This window comes from Rhinatrema bivittatum, chromosome 7 (genome assembly GCF_901001135.1).
Source record: "Rhinatrema bivittatum chromosome 7, aRhiBiv1.1, whole genome shotgun sequence".
Lineage (NCBI taxonomy): Eukaryota > Metazoa > Chordata > Amphibia > Gymnophiona > Rhinatrematidae > Rhinatrema > Rhinatrema bivittatum.
In genome coordinates this window covers 6298991-6317199 of record NC_042621.1, presented here as the reverse complement: position 1 = coordinate 6317199, position 18209 = coordinate 6298991, and the positions used below count along the sequence as shown (strand labels likewise).

At 44.1% G+C, this 18209-nt stretch overlaps 1 protein-coding gene across 3 annotated transcripts in view; it reads left to right on the top strand.

Moving 5' to 3' along the window:
* The window catches only part of LOC115094979 (PQ-loop repeat-containing protein 1-like), an 84496-nt gene that overhangs the window by 18124 nt on the left and 48163 nt on the right, over positions 1 to 18209 (top strand). The window lies entirely within an intron of this gene.

The window sequence follows — 18209 nt, the reverse complement described above, 5'->3', positions numbered from 1 at the left end:
AGTGTTAAGAGTGTGGTGGTTACCTATTGATACCGGATAATTTTGACGTTTATTATTTAGCATGCATAGGGATGCCTGCGCCACGTAGGGCACCATAAGTTAAAAGTGGATGGACAGGCTTATTTTAAAAATTATAAACAAATCACCGATAATATTAAATGGGAACAAACAGTAAGTTCGTAGGGCTGAAAATCACATCATGCAATCCTGACCCCTCTTCCTCCCATGCTTCGGCCCCTAATATGAACTTCTTCCCTTCCTACTAGCTGGGGAGAAGGGTTATGAAAGGGGGAAAGCACGTGAGGGGTCAATCCGGCCCTGCTAAAGATAATACTTTAATAGCTTTGAAGAGAAAGAACTTTTTTCTGGAAGTTAATTAATTTCACCTTATTTTTTTTGCTTTTCCTTATTAAAGCTCTTCCAAAATATGCCAGGTGCTACCTTCAGAAGCTGCAGAGGTTGAGGAAAACCTGGGGGACAGCAAAGCTCTAAGAAACCATGCCTTTAGTCCAGGGCTTCCCACGCCTGTCCTGGGGACCCCACGGCTCCACGGGGTTTTCAGGACATCCACAATGAGTACACATGGAAACTCAGTGCATGCAAATTTATCTCATGCATATTCATTGTGGATATCCTGAAAACTCAGCTGGCTGTGGGGTCCCCAGGACAGGTTTGGGAAACCCCGCTTAAGTATCTCAAAAAAAACAAAATGTCCACAGCTGGGCGTAGTTTCACAACAAATACATTTTACTGAAAACAAAATAAAACGTTTCAGCATTATAAAACTAGGTAAAAGAAAAATTCAGGGGTTCTCAGTCTTCAGCACAAAAATACAGTTTTTAATGCTTCTTGATTTAATTAGTAGGAACCTGGGTCCTCCTCTAGCTCCCAACAGGGTACGTTCTCCCTTCACACTTCTCAGAAACTGGAGAATCCTTTTCTCCCACTTGGAAAGTTCTGCCAATACCTGGTTGATGTCTTCAGCCCCTCAGACAAGCTGCCCTGTGTTAGGATTTGTAGATTTAGTGGGCCCTTGGCCCGAGATGGAACCACCCACAGGGTGGAGCCCCACTGAGCCTCACCATCGGGAGGCAAGGTCTGAGCTGCTGGAGACGCAACCCAGCAGTAGCTGGAGGTAGTAGAGAGAGAGAGAGAGAGAGAGCAGACAGGGTCAGGAAGGAGCTGGTGAGGATGACCCCAGGGGGTGGAGCCACGGGGAACATCAGCACTGGGCAGCTGACGTCAGCGATTCAGCTCGGGACATCCTTGTGTCTCTCTAGTAGAAGTAGAATGGCACTGGCCCACGGAGTGGGCTACGCCGGGAAAGTCACACAGTTCAAGTAGTATAGCAGTGGTCCGCAGAGTGGGGTGCACCAATGAAAGTCTCCACAATGGAAGTAGTACGGCAATGGTCCGCAGAGCGGGGTACACCGATGAGGGTCTCCACACTGTAGAGATGTCATGGCAATGGTCCGCAGAGTGGGGTACACCGAAGAGGCATTCACTGTAGAGGTGTCACGGCAATGGTCCGCAGAGCAGGGTACACCGAAGAGGTTCTCACTGTAGAGGTAGTTCCGGAAGTAGCCCCAAGGAGCGGGGAAAGCAACAGTCTGAGGCGCAGGGCCCTCCGAGGAGCGGGTACCCAAGAGATTCTTACGCCAAGGAATCAGGAACCAGAAGGAGAAGTCTGTAGCGGGAGCAGCAGATTTCAGCAATGAGGGAACTCGTTGCCAAGTCGTTGAGAGTCAGGGCCAGCCGGCTTAAGAGTTCGGGGTTGGTGACGTCATCCGGGGGGAACACCACCGAGGTTCCTGCCATGATGTGCTTAAGACTGGCCCAGGGGCACACGCGCACCTAAGGAACTCCAAAGGTAAGATGGCGGTCGGCGACGTCCTCGCTGCCCTGGAAGGCCCAGGAGCAGAGACAGAAGAGCCAGAGATAGCTGGCGGAGGTTGCGAGTCTACCCGAGGAAGAGAGAGCAGTGAGACATAAGGTGAGCAGCAGCGGTCGCAGCCGTCTGTGACCGACGGGCATAACACCCTGCTTTTGAGACATGGGGACAAATGCCTTCCAGAGCGCTGCAGACTATGGGATCCTTCCCGGAATCTCTCCAACCACTTCAAGAAAGAAAACACCTTTAGGAAAGGCAACGGTCCTTTCCCCTCCTGGAGCTTAGGAGAACTGCTGTTGTGAGTCCCAGCCATGGAGGACCACTGCCTGTCCTCCCTACCTCTTCTGCTGTGAGCTGGCACTTCTTCCGGTCGGCGCAGCATCCCCCGCTCCGGGGCCAGCCGACCACGGCCTCCCACGCGGCTCTAAACGCCACCACTCTGCTTCCTGTGGAGTCCTCCCTAGGTGCGCATGCGTGGGAGGCTCTGCCTCTTAAAGGGCCCATGGTGGGAAACTCCGGTCCAGCCCCTTCGGATGACATCAAGACTGAGGGCTATTTATTTGCCTTAGCAAGAGGTCATCTCCTAGGAGTGCTAGTTGCTGTCGTCTCTTGGTTCCTGCCTGAAGTTCCTGTGCCTGTTCCTGTGCCTGGTCCTGATCCTGCTCTGCTCCGGTCCTCACTCCTTCCTTCATACTCCCTGTGTTCCTCCTTGGCTTGATCCCCTGCTTCTGACCTTGGCTTGCTCCTCGTCTTCGCTTGACTGCTGCCCGTCTCGACCCCTAACCTGGTCCCTTCATCTCTGCTTGCCTGTTGCCTGCCCCGGATCCTCGGATTGGTCTCTCATTTTGCATCCTCTCTGCCAGCCCTGATCCACACTCCTGACCTCATCTTCTTCTCATCTCTTCTGCTACGCCAAGGCAACCTGCACCTAAGCCCTGCCAGCCCCGGTACCCAAGGGTTCAACCTGCGGGGAACGAGGGTTGGTATAGGTGAAGCTCCAGCTGGGTTGACCTCACCTTCACCACCTACCGACGACGGGAACCACTGAGGGCTGTCCCTCTGTGGTAGCGCTAACCCCCGTCCCGGCCCAAGGGTCAACAACCATAACAGTTGCAGTCCTAGCCACCTCTCCCTTGCTCCCTCAGTAACTTGTGGCATCACCTTTATAGATGTGGACCACTGACCCACCCTTTAAGGGATGGACCCTCATTATCACTTAAAATAACAATGTCTCCTATGGAATCTCTCCTTGCTGGAAGCTTCCTCTTGTAAACCTATGGGAAGGCCTATTCATAACATGATATTCTAAACTGAGGTAGTAAAACCCATAAAAGATGCAATGTAGCCTAATACACCTAGCTGAGGGCAGCAGACAATAGCTTGACTGTTTCCAAACTAAGCTTTTTCAAGCATCTACGGTTTCTTTGGCTTATGGCACTGTGCTTAAAATATTTTAATTTTTCCACTTACGTGGCTGTGCTTGCCCGAGCATGAAATGGGAAATGATCTAACTAACCATAAGAGTGCAATAATATCATCAAAGAACAAATTCTTGATGGCTTTTCATTTACAGGAATGTTCAGTCTGTTCAGCACATGATTTCTGCTGCTGCAGGCTTCCTATCATAAGTTTTGGTTCCCACATTCTTATTTTACACACATCCACAGGCGTTTTAATAACTAAAATTTTAACTAAAGGGAGCCAATCTAGTGTATACGTGTGTGACAAGTCACCCATGTAACCTGCTTCAAGAACTCGTTGGATCACTTGAAAATTAGAGCCCAGCCAAACACTTGCAGCAAATGGTGCCTTTATTTCCCTTCAGTTTCCGTTCCTTCACAGATAACAGTAGTTCCAACCCCTGAGGGAGGCACTAGGGTCACTCCAAATGTGTAAAGCATACATTTAAACACAGGCTGGCATAAACTCTATACAGCAACTAAAAGACACTTCTTGCTGTCTCCTGTTAACACTTTTAGTCCCAGGCTGTAGGCTTACAGGGAAATCCAGGGCCGGAGGAAGCACTAGGCGAGCTAGGCCTGTGCCTAGGGCGCTGAGACTTAGGGGCTGCCGCGGCAGGCAGCAGAATTTTGAAAGGGCAAAAAGTGCCCTTTCAAAATTCTGCCAGCCCCCGACTCGCCCTGCCTCCCCCCCCCCCCCCCCCCCCAAGTGCCACCCTCCCGACGCCCCTCCTGGTGGTCCAACGGAGAGCCCGGGAGCGATCTGCTGCTCCCAGGGCTTCGGCTGCCGCTAAGCAAAATGGCGCTGGTGACCTTTAGCCCCTACCATGTGACAGGGGCCAACCAATGGCACTGGTAGCCCCTGTCACAAGGTAGGGGCTGAAAGCCACCGGCACCATTTTGGTTAGTGGCAGCCGAGGCCCCGGGAGCAGCAGATCACTCCCGGGCCCTCCACTGGACCACCAGGGGGGGCGTCGGGAGGGTGGCACTGGGGGGGGGAAGCAGGGCAAGTCGGGGGCTGGCTGCCTGCCACGGCGCCCCCTAAGTCTTGGCACCTGGTCTCCGGCTGCACCGATCTTCCTTTCTTCGGCCACGTGATCAGCTAGACTGGCTGCACCAATCTTCTTTCTGTGTGTGTGTATGTGGTGTGTAAGTGAGAAAGGAATCTGCCAGTTTAAACAAATGAAATGTAATAATACATATACCTCAACTTTTGTGCTGGTAGCGCAACTTTTGAAAAGTTGGATGAAAGATGAAATTACTGAATTTTAAGCATCCCTCTTCTGGAAAATAAAATTTAACAAAGTGGGTAGAGACAAATATTAAAGCAAAAAAAAAAAAATTAAAGTATTTAAAATGTTCATCTCAACAAAATCACAAATTTAAGATACTGATGCCAGGTGGGGTTTGGTTTTGGTTTTTTTTTTGAAGCATAATTTAAGCATGAAGACTAGAATAGTTCCAATCTGAAATGTTTTGCTTTTTTTTTTTTTTTTTAAGCCTTTAGAAAATGTATATTTTTAAATGACTAAGACTGGAATCTTCCCATTTAAAAGGGAAGCTGACTAAGGATGTCTTTCTGTTCCATATCTCCCGCATGAATAATCATACGACTGATAGTTTGAAGAAAGACACTTGCTTTATTGCCTGAAAGCATAAAACAAGAGAAGCTGTACGGTGTGGGTGGCTATCCCTTGGGAGGACAGAATCTGAAGGAAGGGTGTCATTTCGCCTTCTGATAGGAATGTGGTTTTCTTATTTAACAGTTGGGAGCATCACTTTCACTTTTAGTAAAAGTGAAAAATGCTGCAAGTCTGAAAGCAAGGTGCTTCTGTGAGAGTGTAATGTGTATGTGAGACAGGGAGGGTGCTTCGTGTATGTGAGACAGGGAGGGTGTTTCTGTATATGTGTGGTGTATATGTGAGTCAGGGAGAGTGCTTGTGTGTGTCAATGTGTGTGTGTGCGAGAGAGATGGAGCATGTTTTTGGCTGGCTTGTGGCTGTGAGAGAGGGCATGTGTGTGATTGAGCCTGTTTGTAAGTTAGATAGAACATGTGTGTGATTGAGAGCTTGTGTGTAAGTGAAATAGAGAAAGCATGTATGTGATTGAAAGGCTGTGTGTAAGTAAGAGAAAGCAAGTGCTTTGTGTGATTGAGAGAGACTGGCCAGAGAGGTGACGTGTGTATGTGTGAGAGAGACTGATCAGGGAGATGACTGGAATGTGTGTGCTTGTGTGTGTGTGAGAGAGAAACTGGTTGGGGAGATGATTGGTGTGTGAGAGACAGAAACTGGTCCTGAGGGTGTGACTGGTGTGTGTGTGTGTGAGAGAGAGAAGAGACTGGTTGTGGTCCCTAAGGAAGAAGACTGTGAGGACAGCTTCAGCAGCTACTGCTGCTTCTGGTGTGGCCTGCAAGGGAAAGGAGTAGGAGAACTGCTGGAGAGGGTAAGTAAAGGTGGCTTTTTAAATTCATTTTTCTTGATTGACTACCATTTTAATTATTGGGTAGTATGTGATGTGTCTGCTGTTTGAAATATTTTATTGGTGTTTGGTAAAGCTTTCAAAATTTGCATGAGTCTTTAATTATTGGATATTCTATTCATCAGCTGTTTTCAAATTATTTTATTTGTATGATTTTATAATTATAATTAATGATTTATATATCTTGATTTTATTGATTTGTTTCACAAGGAAAGATGAAATTTTTGTTTTTCCATTGTTACACTGTATAGAGTCTGGTGTGATGCGTTTTACAGTTCAGTTTTTGTCTGCACATTTCTATTTATACTTTATGTGGCTTTATTCTGTATTTGGTGAGGGTTTGTGTTCTGTATGCAAAGACTGAGATGAAGCATTCTTTTAGCATGTGGTTTCTCTGTAGGGATCTGTAGTAGCTTGGCCTGTTCTGTTTTCCTGATAGGAGGTTTAGATTCTGGTGTAATATTTGTGGTATTCTTTTTCATAGGTAGGGTTGTTATTTTTTGAGTGTTGGCAGATAGTACTGTGTTGATACGGGAGGACCATGCTGAAATATATCACAATAGGTATGATGCCATATGAATTCCAAGATGCAATGTTTTCTTGTTGGCATCACAACAGTGCATGAAATTATCACAACAACTTGTATATTAATTTTACCTCAGAATGTCATTTTTCATGTAAAATATGTTATAAATGCATTATTTAAAATTGTGTATGGGGAGGGGGCGCCAGACTGTAAGGTTTGCCTAGGGTGCCTAATACCCTTGCACCAGCCCTGGGGAAATCCCTACCTGGAATGATAGCTCTTGGCCTACCACAGTCCCAGTCTGATTGGCCATTGCTTCTTTGGTTGCTTTCTGCCTCCCTGACAGTCTCGTGCTTTACTGTAATCGTGTTCATGGGCTTCATGAGACAACCTTTGTCAGGATTACAGTGACCAGCTGTTTCCATGTTTGAAGAGCAATCTGCTCCAGTCTTGATTGTACACACTGTAGTACCTGTGCTCTTCTTAGGGAAATCAGATCTACAAGTCCATGGATGCCATGGGATAAAACCAGGACTGGATCAGTCTGTCCCGCAAAACTGGAGAGGGGGGGGGGGGAAAGGAGGGGTGGAGTTCACCTTAATCAACATGTAAGAGCCCTCAATGACTTCATTCCCATACTGTCAAACCTGGCCAGGCTGTTACCATTCAATGAAAAAGAATAAGTTCTACACTATGAATTCTGAAATTCCATCATGTCGCTTTGCACAACACTTCCACGATGAGCACCTCCGGCGGGTGAAATCCTAGCACTATTTTATCTGCATTTGTGCAAACCCGAAACTCTTTGGGGTGAATTTTAAAAGCCCAGCACATGCCAAAGCCGGGAGATATGTGAGTATGTCTGAGTGATGCGCAATGAGGTTATTTTAAAAGCTGCCCATGTACACGAGTATCTCCCAGTATACGCACAAGTGAGAAAGCCCCAAAAGGGGTAGGGCATGAGTGTGGTCTGGGCGCAGCAAGAGCAGGACATAGGCATTCTGGGTTTTTAACATTCTGGGTCTTTAAGCACGCGCCAGGGTCCCCTGTTGCGTAACTTTACTACTGCTATGGATGGCATGTAAGGAATAAAAGAAAAATATCTAGGCTAGTCAGTGGGGTTTTAAGGGTCAGGACTAACAGGGGGAGACTATTAAACTAGGGAGGTTGGGAAGTCCTATCCTTTAACTGGGCAAACTGGTAACGAGCTGGGAAAACTCCCTATGGCGTCGGCACGCATCCCTTATATAATTCCCCCGCTTACGTGGTAGAGGCATCATTTGCACACACATGTATGTGTCTGTATAAAATTCTGTGCACATACATCCTATTTTATACCATAGGCACGTATATATGCACATATGATATAAAATGGCCCGTCCCTTCGTGCCAGCCGGCATACGCGCGCACACGTGCGGCCATGCAGCTGTTTCAAAGTTACCGTCCTTGTGTTTTTGGCATCAGCGGACCGGGTCATTTAGATTTGTGAGTTTTCTTCATGGCTGCTAGTTTTATTACATGAAACATTCCTCACATACCGGAACTGCTGGGCGGATCCCATAAAAACATAGTTTAACTTTTAATGGAATACAGTGTGCCAAGACATATCTTTGAGGTTGTAACCCGCCTAACCTGACTCCCAGTCCCTCCTAGGTTTCCAGCTTTGAACATTCCAGAGGTTGCCCAACTAACGAGGGCAGGGAGTACTAACACTGATCCTGCCTGCATGGCTAATTATGCAGTCACATTCTGAAGTGGCTGACCTCATTTTCTTAATTTAGCAATTAGTAAGGTCTTTCCTTTTTTGTTCTAACGACTTGGCTACGACCATAAAGGTTTCCCGTGTTCAGAGTGAGTAAATATTCCTCCTGGCAGTGCTGATCCATGTATGCAGGCTGTGACATACGTTCAATGAAAGGCCCCCACCCAACCGACAATTTTGAAAAAGGCCCCCAGATGGGGGGGGGGGTGAGGGGAGATCCCCCCTGGCTGCAAGTGGGCCCTCTACTTCCCCGGGCCCCTCTGCACTGCAGGGGCTGCTTGAGTGGAGTTTATACCACTCTCCATGATTCTGCACTCACACTTTTTGTACTGATATGGGCTTCTGCCTAGGCATTACATTTTGGGGAAATAATTGCTTAAGGAATAGCCACTGCTATTAATTGCATCAGTAGCATGGGATCTTCTTGGTGTTTGGGTACTTGCCAGGTTCTTGTGGCCTGGATTGGCCTCTGTTGGAAACAGGATGCTGGGCTTGATGGACCTTTGGTCTGACCCAGCATGGCAAGTTCTTATGTTCTTATGAGTTTTCAGACCCAGATCACTTGGTGGCATTTTCTGAAGGCTAAAGTCCGTGCGGGACCTTCCCCTCCTTACCCAAATGCTGGTTCCTTCTCCTCGGGTGTGCATGAGGGATGTGTGTTATCATGCATTAGTAGATCTATATAATCACTTTAATTGGTTTAATGCCCAGTAATGGTTATGTCTAACAAGTGAGCTTTATTTCATTTATTTCTTTTTTTTACGTGGGGGAAATGTCAAATTGTCCACCTAGATGTAGAGTAATTTTCAAAGGAAAAATACCTGTGGCACTTAGCACCTGCTTTTTTTTGTGGTGGTGATGGTGGTGGGGGGTGGAATTTCCAAGGAAAATAACCGTGCATAGATTTGAAAATACAAAAATATGCTGCCTTAGTTTCCTATCCTGCCGGAAAAAAACCCAACAGGTACACCTCACCTCCGTCCAGCTAAACATGTGTATGTTGTGGAAGACCGTAAGTGCTCTTAGCCAGATTGACAGCCCGGTGCAATATCGGCTCGCGTTAAACGGGCACTCATGACTGAGCGCCCTCTCTCCTAATGCACGCCCAGCCACCGCTCCTGGGCGTGCAATGCGTTATTTAAATGAGTTGTTATGCTAAAAAGGACGCGCTAGGCATAAATTGTTCGCCCCTAGCACATCCATGGTATCGGGTGCCCAGGAGAAGTGGTTGTTCGCCGATGAGGAAAACGGACCCTCAATTAATGGGTGTCCATTTCCCTAACCTGACCACCCATAGCATTTTTTTTTTCATGCCGCTTCCTGTGGTTCCTCCTATTTAGTATCCGGACGATACTAAGTAGGAGGAACCACAGAATAATAATATTTGTGGCTTTTTTTTCTGTCTTTATAGGGGAAGGGGGGGTTTAGATGGCTCGGAGCGCATAAAGACTTAATGCCAACCCTGAAGCTGGTGTTAAATCTTCTGTGTTAAAATGTTCGCATCAGGCACACAGTGATATTTTGCGTCAGGGGTAATAACTAATAGCCTCATCTATATGCATTTACATGTGATGAGCGCTATTAGCTACGCGCTGGTTTGGACGCGCATTTTGTATGCGCTAATTCCCTTATTGCATCGGGTGTTAGCCTAGCGCACCCAAAAGCTCGTTAGCCTGTGCGCTGGGCTCAGTGCGTGATATAGCATCCGCCTGTGAGTGAGAGAGGCTGTCGGAGAGCCCGCTTGCTGTAGTGCCTTTGAAATTTCTCCTCCTGATGAATCGATGGATTCTGTCTAGATTTTGAGTGCTTGATTTGACTTATGTAAATTATCTTTTGACATGGTAGATCTATTTTTCCTTCTTTTCACCAATGTATCAGACAGTATTTCTGCACAAGAGTGTTCTCCTCGTGTATCTGAAATGTGTAAATAGGAAAAAAATAAACTTTGAGGAATGCCTAAGTTCGTTAGTACCCCCTCATATTTAAAGCACAAAGTTAATGAGAATGCCCGTTTGTTATCTCATAGCTGGTAGGGATGTGCATTCGTTCAATTCGTCTTCGGAGGTTTGTGTACGTAAATTTTTTTATGCGCTTGCAATTTGATTTTATGCGTGTAAGGGCAACTTACGAGCATAAAATCGAATTTTATGCACATAGAACATTATTTATGTGTTTATCTCCTGGAAACAAATTGAAATGAAGGGGACATTATGAATGAATGTCCCAAACACTGGCTGCAACAAAAAAAAACACAAACCAAACGAAAAAGTTTTTTGGCTACACACCTCTGATAGCTGGGGCTCCCAACTTTCCTTTTCTGCTGGTAAATGCAGATAAAAATCAAAGACTCACCTTCATCTGTATTTATTTTTTTAGAAAGAAAATATTGAATAAATGAATATTACATTGATGAAGAATGTGCCTGTCTACAGGAAATAAAAAAAAAAATAACGAAATTTTACAAAATCATACAAGAAGAAGTAACCTTCTTCCTGGTGGTTCAAAGAAGTTTATTCATGAGTGTTTTTATACAAACATTCATTCCTCTTACTTCAGTGTTAGGGCCAAATTAGTGCAGGAAACACACTCACTCCCGGAGCTAAGTCCCAGTTCTCTTCACCAATCCTTTCAGCCCTGGCTCCAGGGTGGCAACAGCAGCAGCAGAGGCTCAACATTTAAAAATTTGCACGGGTTTGCAAGATAACAGGAAGCTTGTGTGAGAGTAGGGGGTGGGATGCCACAGGGCCCATCAGTGCATGGGGGGCAACAGGAAGCCCCCGTACTGACATTTTTTCTTTTAATGTTGAGTCACTGCTGCTGCTGCCCTAGAGCAGGCCCAGATGAAGGCATAACAGTGGCAGCAAACTCTGGCGACTATAAAAATCTGGCGCCAGAGGCAGTGACTTATATTGCCTATGCCTTGATCCAGGCAATGGTCAGGTTATTGGGCCATCTGCAAATCAACCACTCTAATCCAGGATTCCACAACCAGGCATTAACTTAGCATACACTTTAATAGAAAGCAAATGCATCCTGGCTTACCCTTGCAGGATTATGCACCATATTTCTGGCTCCTTCTATGCAGGAACAACAAGGGGATTCAGATTCAATAGTAGCTTAAGCAGAATCTTAGGCAAACTCACAGTTCAGTCGGGTCCAGATCAGGTTACACAGTTAATGCAAGAATTCACTATTTTGCCTTACAGATACGCTTATCTACACAAGCACAAGATGCATGGGTCTCCTTCAAGTCCTCACGGCTCAGCCTTCAGCTCTTGTAATGCCAGGAACATAATGGTGTTTCCAGCAACCCCCTTTTGAGCCCCTAAGGACCAATTTGGATCCTCAGGGGCGGGATTACAGGGCTGGACTTGGGAGGAAGCAAGCCCTTTCTGCTTGCTCAGCTTCCCTTCCATATAGTTAGCAAGTGGCTTAGAGACAATGCTCCTTCCTCTCACCCCAGTAGTCTGCTGAAGATCTTTTGCCCTGATACCGGCCCACAGTTGCACAGAAAGTGTCATAGGTGAGAGTTCTCCTGAATCACAGTCTCACCACCAGTACCTTATTCATTTCACCTCTAGAGACTTGGATTCAAATCTGTCCAAAGGCTGCTCAGAGAAATGACTCTGTGGCAAAATTGGTTCTTCATGAACAGCTTTTTGTACCACTAAAAGCAACACCCAAAACTGCCCAAAATTCTCAGTATCCAAGAAGCCCTGAAAGAAATGTTCTACTTTGGTTAAACATATACAGAAAAAAATCATGCAAGCAAAATTTTGCATCAGCATGGACTTTCAGCCCAGCCTTAAGTCTGGCCCAGTTTTTGTTGCTGGTAGAGTGGTGAAGCCTCTCCAGGTCATAAGAAAGAGATGAGCCAGATCTGGTTTTTTCAGCTCCTGTTTCCAAAGTTTACTCCCTCATAGTTTTTGAGATGAAAGAGAGAATTGGCTACCTGCCATGTTCTGAATTCTTGAATTTCAAGCCAGTTAGAGACTTGAAAATGTATGTAATACTCCTGCTTATTAAAAACGTTGGTTCTCATTTTTTGTCTGTGTGTGTGTGTGTGTGTGCTTTCTTCCCCCTGTGACAAAAAAGTGTTCTCTAATTGTATTTTCCCGTGACTGCAACGTGCGAGCAAGACCTTTTCAAAGGCAGCATGAGGTGAACAGGTCTTCCGTGGAAGGTAGAGTTTCGTGAAGCGTCAATATGCGATAAAACGCCGATAAAACGCCGTCTCTGGAAGGGCAGGCTCTGCTGTTGGCAGCCTTCCCATGTCAGCACAGCATGTTCGTACAGATTAGCGGACGGATGCTGTTGTGCATCTTCTAATTAGAACAAAATGTCAAAAAGGGAGGCGATAAAAAGCTAATGAGAAGAAAAGCCTGCCTCTTGGCTCTGATCCTCCTAACAGCATTCAGTGGCATTCCTTCTCGTGAAGATGCGTGCAAGCAAACTTAAATCTTCACTTCGAGGACATTAAACTCAATCATATAATACACCCGGATTACCCTGTAAACGCTAAATCCCTGAAATCAAACAATGTCCGAGCAGTAATCCCAAGACACCTTGCTTCCGCCAATGACAGCCCAAGCATTCCTGCAAGTTCCCCTTGTTATCCCTGCAGCGGGAGAAGGAACTTGTGGGTGAAGCAGTTTCAGAGCTGCTATCAGTTTAAAACAAGATTAAGGATTTACAAAAAGCTAATTTCTCAGCTTGTGCACAGTGGGTTTATTTTTGTGTGGAAATTTGGTATTTATGCCTTTCTGCAAGAACCGTTGCCACAGAGTGCCATATTTATGCAAGCAGTCAAAGCCTGATGAATGTTTTCATATTTCTTTGCTAATGCCTGAGAAACAAGGGGGAACCGAGAATTATGATGAATTCTCATAGAAAAGCACATGGCCACATTCTGTGGGTTTGGGACAAAAATCAAAACTAAGATGAAATGGGGTGTTATACTCCACAAAGGGGCACAGCTTTTTGCTTCTAGTGTAAAAATGTTCACTCCTTGGTCCTGGGTATGTGCCAAAAAGTAGCCAACGTGGCCAGACTGGTACTTGGCTCTATATTTATAGATTGGTGCACTGAATTTGGCAGAGACCTATATTGCGAGGATAGCATTCTTGCATGGTCCTTTATATGAACTGGAATTCTTTTCATAAGGATATTCTGCTTATACAGACATTTTCACTTCACCAACAATAAACTTGCATGAAGAAAATCCACTGTAGTTCCACATTAGCTCGTTGGCCTTGCCACGTGTTGAACGCAAAATCCTTTTGTCATGGGATTTGCAGAACGCAATGTGGTGTAGCAGAAGCTGCTGCAGAATTTCACAAACGGGGAAGGGTTTTATGGAAATTCCTTAGGAGATTTACAGGAAGGCTGTTTTGTGGCAAAAGGAGATTGTAGCAGTGACGCTCTCCATGACCTGCGGACTGCTTCTTACTCCTCAGATATTGTGTGCACATTGTGGAGGAAACCCAGATCCTCCTTTGAAAATAAAATATTCAGTGTGGAGGTTTAATCAATGCCAAGTTTGTGAGCGCACATGCAGGATATCGTTCCTTCTGTGGTCTGCATAATTCTATTGACTGGTTTTCAAAAATGTAATTAACTGCAACTGAAATATATTTTAGTAGCTGCAATGTTGATTTTGTACTTGGTGCAAGCCACTTATTGCCTTTATTACCTTTTAGACTTGTGTTAAATATTTTTAACTAAGGCATGCTCTATTTGCCACTGTGCTAGAATGTTTCCAAACCACTATTAGTTCTGCCCCCTTTTTAAACTCCAAGTTCCACTCAGTTCTGGTTATACAGCATTATGCTATTCTGGGTCCTTTTCGGAGGGGGGTGGCATATACATTGATAATGTAATTTAATGCAGAACCAGAAATGTAGAGGAAGTTAGGTACTTACTAGGAGCATTTATTGTTCCAGTCATTCTGTGTACTGAAGAATAAAAGAGGAAAGTAGGGTGCTGTAAGCAGGTTTAGGGGTGCAGGGACCCGTCTGCTACAGGACACTTCCAGTTGCCCTCCCACCTCACTTCATGATCATGTCAGGAAAAAGACAACGTGTATTCTCCTCAGAAACAGATTTTTATTTATCAAATTTGGCAGGATTTAGCATTTAGAAAAATAACAATTCCTGTCTCTAATATCCTGGCCACTAAGCTCCAGTTTTCCCTACAGAAAGTATTTGAAAAGTATTTATATCCCACACCCTCCAAAGTTCGGGATGGGTTACAAAGGCACATACATAATAAAATTTAAAACATGGAATTAAAACAAACTTAATATATAAGATAAATAAAATAAGATCTTAATGTTAAAAAAGAAGTGGAATTTCAAAGAAATTGGGAAACGGAACAAAAGAGATTATGGCGTACATAAATCAGGGAAAGCTCTGCAGGAAAAGGTGGTGTTTGAGAGCTTTCTTAAAAGCTTTTTTGTTTGCGGTTAGTCGGATGTTGGGGGGGATTGCATTCCATAAGATGGGTCCTGCTAGTTGTAACTAACCTTGTTGTTCTCTGAGAGGGAATTTGTAATAGAAGTTTATTTTCGATTTATGATTTTTGCATAGTATGTATACGTGTAATGATGCTGATAGCCAGGCAGAGTTATTGTTATAAATAAGGTTATGAATAAGAACATAAGAACATAAGAAATTGCCATGCTGGGTCAGACCAAGGGTCCATCAAGCCCAGCATCCTGCTTCCAACAGAGGCCAAACCAGGCCACAAGAACCTGGCAATTACCCAAACACTAAGAAGATCCCATGGTACTGATGCAATTAATAGCAGTGGCTATTCCCTAAGTAAACTTGATTAATAGCTGTTAATGGACTTCTCCTCCAAGAACTTATCCAAACCTTTTTTGAACCCAGCTACACTAACCACATCCACTAACCACTAACCACATCCACTAACCAGCTACACTAACCACATCCACTAACCACTAACCACATCCTCTGGCAACAAAATCCAGAGCTTTATTGTGCCAGGAAAAGTAGTGGAAACTATTCTAAAGATCAAAATCGTAGAGCATATAGAAAGACATGGTTTAATGGCTAGAGTGGCTGCTGGAGCGGCTAGAGTGGCTGCTGGTTGGTGACAACCATTGCAGGGTGTCACCAACACCTTGCCACTTAATTTTCATACCGTACTTGCTTATTCGCAATTCTAACAGTCATTATTCACCTTTATATAACCGTCTACTGCAGACCATATTCGCTTCTAAAGTTCTTTGTAAAAAAAGGTTAAATCTGTTAAATGCTATTGTTACATTCTATGTTACTTGTAATAATGTTCAATGGTTTATTGTTATTGTTCCATGTTCTATGTAAAAAAACCCAGGTCTAACTTCCCAGACCAGGGCAACCTCTTTCGTTACTTGTAAACCGGACTGATTTGTATTGCATACAGGAATTCCGGTATATAAAAATTTAAAATAAATAAATAAATAACACATTCAACATGGATTTACTCATGGGAAGTCTTGCCTCATAAACCCCTTCATTTTTTTGAAGGGGTTAATAAACATGTGGATAAAGATGAACCAGTAGATGTAGTATACTTGGATTTTCAGAAGGCATTTGACAAAGTCCCTCATGAGAGGCTTCTAAGAAAACTAAAAAGTCATGGGATAGGAGGCGATGTCCTTTTGTGGATTACAAACTGGTTAAAAGACAGGAAACAGAGTAGGATTAAATGGACAATTTTCTCAGTGGAAGGGAGTGGGCAGTGGAGTGCCTCAGGGGTCTGTATTGGGACCCATACTTTTCAATATATTTATAAATGATCGGGAAAGAAATATGACTAGTGAGGTAATCAAATTTGCAGATGATACAAAATTATTTAGAGTAGTTAAATCACAAGCAGATTGTGATAAATTGCAGGAAGACCTTCTGAGACTGGAAGATTGGGCATCCAAATGGCAGATGAAATTTAATGTGGATAAGTGCAAGGTGATGCATATAGGGAACAATAACTCATGCTATAGTTACACAATGTTAGGTTCCATATTAGGAGCTACCACCCAAGAAAGAGATCTAGGCGTCATAGTGGATAGCACATTGAAATCATCGGTTCAGTGTGCTGCGGCAGTCAAAAAAGCAAACAGTATGTTGGAAATTATTAGAAAGGGAATGGTGAATAAAAAACGGAAAATGTCATAACGCCTCTGTATCGCTCCATGGTGAGACCGCACCTTGAATACTGTATACAATTCTGGTCACCGCATCTCAAAAAAGATATAGTTGAGATGGAGAAGGTACAGAGAAGGGTGACCAAAATGATAAGGGGAATGGAACAGCTCCCCTATGAGGAAAGACTAAAGAGGTTAGGACTTTTTAGCTTGGAGAAGAGATGGCTATGGGGGGATATGATAGAGGTGTTTAAAATCATGAGAGGTCTAGAACGGGTAGATGTGAATCGGTTATTTACTCTTTCAGATAATAGAAAGACTAGGGGGCACTCCATGAAGTTAGCAAGTGGCACATTTAAAACTAATCGGAGAAAGTTATTTTTCACTCAACGCACAATTAAACTCTGGAATTTGTTGCCAGAGGATGTGGTTAGTACAGTTAGTGTAGCTGTGTTTAAAAAAGATGGGATAAGTTCTTGGAGGAGACGTCCATTACCTGCTATTAATTAAGTTGACTTAGAAAATAGCCACTGCTATTACTAGCAAGTACAGTAGCATGGAATAGACTTAGGTTTTGGGTACTTGCCAGGTTCTTATGGTCTGGATTGGCCACTGTTGGAAACAGGATGCTGGGCTTGATGGACCCTTGGTCTGACCCAGTATAGGCATGTTCTTAAGAATTTTCTCTGATTAGTCTTAAATGTGCTACTTGCTAACTTCATGGAATGCCCCCTAGTCCTTCTATTATTTGAAAGTGTAAATAACCAATTCACATCTACTCGTTCAAGACCACTCATGATCTTAAAGACCTCTATCATATCCCCCCTCAGCCGTCTCTTCTCCAAGCTAAACAACCCTAACCTCTTCAGCCTTTCCTTATAGGGGAGCTATTCCATCCCCTTTATCTTTTTTGGTTGCCTTTCTTAGAGACTGCTTATTATAAATTCATTTTGGTTGCCCTTCTTAGAGACTGCTTATTACAAATTCATTGATCACCGTAAATTACCGTATCAAACTTACAAACCATAGTATAAAATAGGTTAAAATAAAGTGTACAGATCATAGTAATAATAATACAAAGCATAAGAGAGAACTAAAAGCTTCATGGAACAAAAGTGATTTGTAATCTCCTCCAGAATAGTGCATTTGAATGGGACTTTGGGACGCTTCCCCCTGCCCCGTCATATCTTACTCATGTTGGCATCGAGGAAGTCTCCCCTTAGTGAAGGACTGGTCGTTTGCCCTCTTCAGCTACCAAGAATCCACAAGGAAGGTGGCCTGGGGAGCATGAGAAGAAAAGATATGGACTTAGATTAAGGATGGAAGGGGAGCTATACTGAGACTGAGGGGGTCTACACCATTTGGTAGGCAGCCAATTGTAGTTTATGAAGGACAGGTGATATACGATCAAAAGGTCTGCTGTTAGAAAGGAGTCAAGCTGCTGAATATTGTAAGAGTTGGAGTGGACGAATGGTGGATTGGGAGAGGCCTAAATACAATGAATTGCAATAGTCTAAACTGGAAAGAATTAGAGATTGAACTACAGTGCAGAAATGATCAGGATCAAGTAAATGTTTTATGCATTTGAGTAGACAGATTTTGTAGAAGGAGGTTTTCAGAAGTGTTTTGATGTGTGTGGTTAGATCTAATTTGGGATCTAATATGATGCCTAGGTTGCGGACTTGCTTTACAATCTTGATGGTGGAATTGTCTTATTGGATAGTTGTAGGAATATTGCCAAAGTGGGGGTTTCCCAAGATGAGTATTTCTGTTTTTGATACATTTAAGCTTAATTTATTCTGTAGTAGCCACTTCTTAATGGTTGATAGACAAAGTTCCAGAAATTTGAGTGTATCTAGCCAAGTATATTTAGTTGGGAAATAGAATTGAATGTCTGCATATATTCTGTATGTCACGCCTAAGGTGGAAAGTAATTGGCAGAT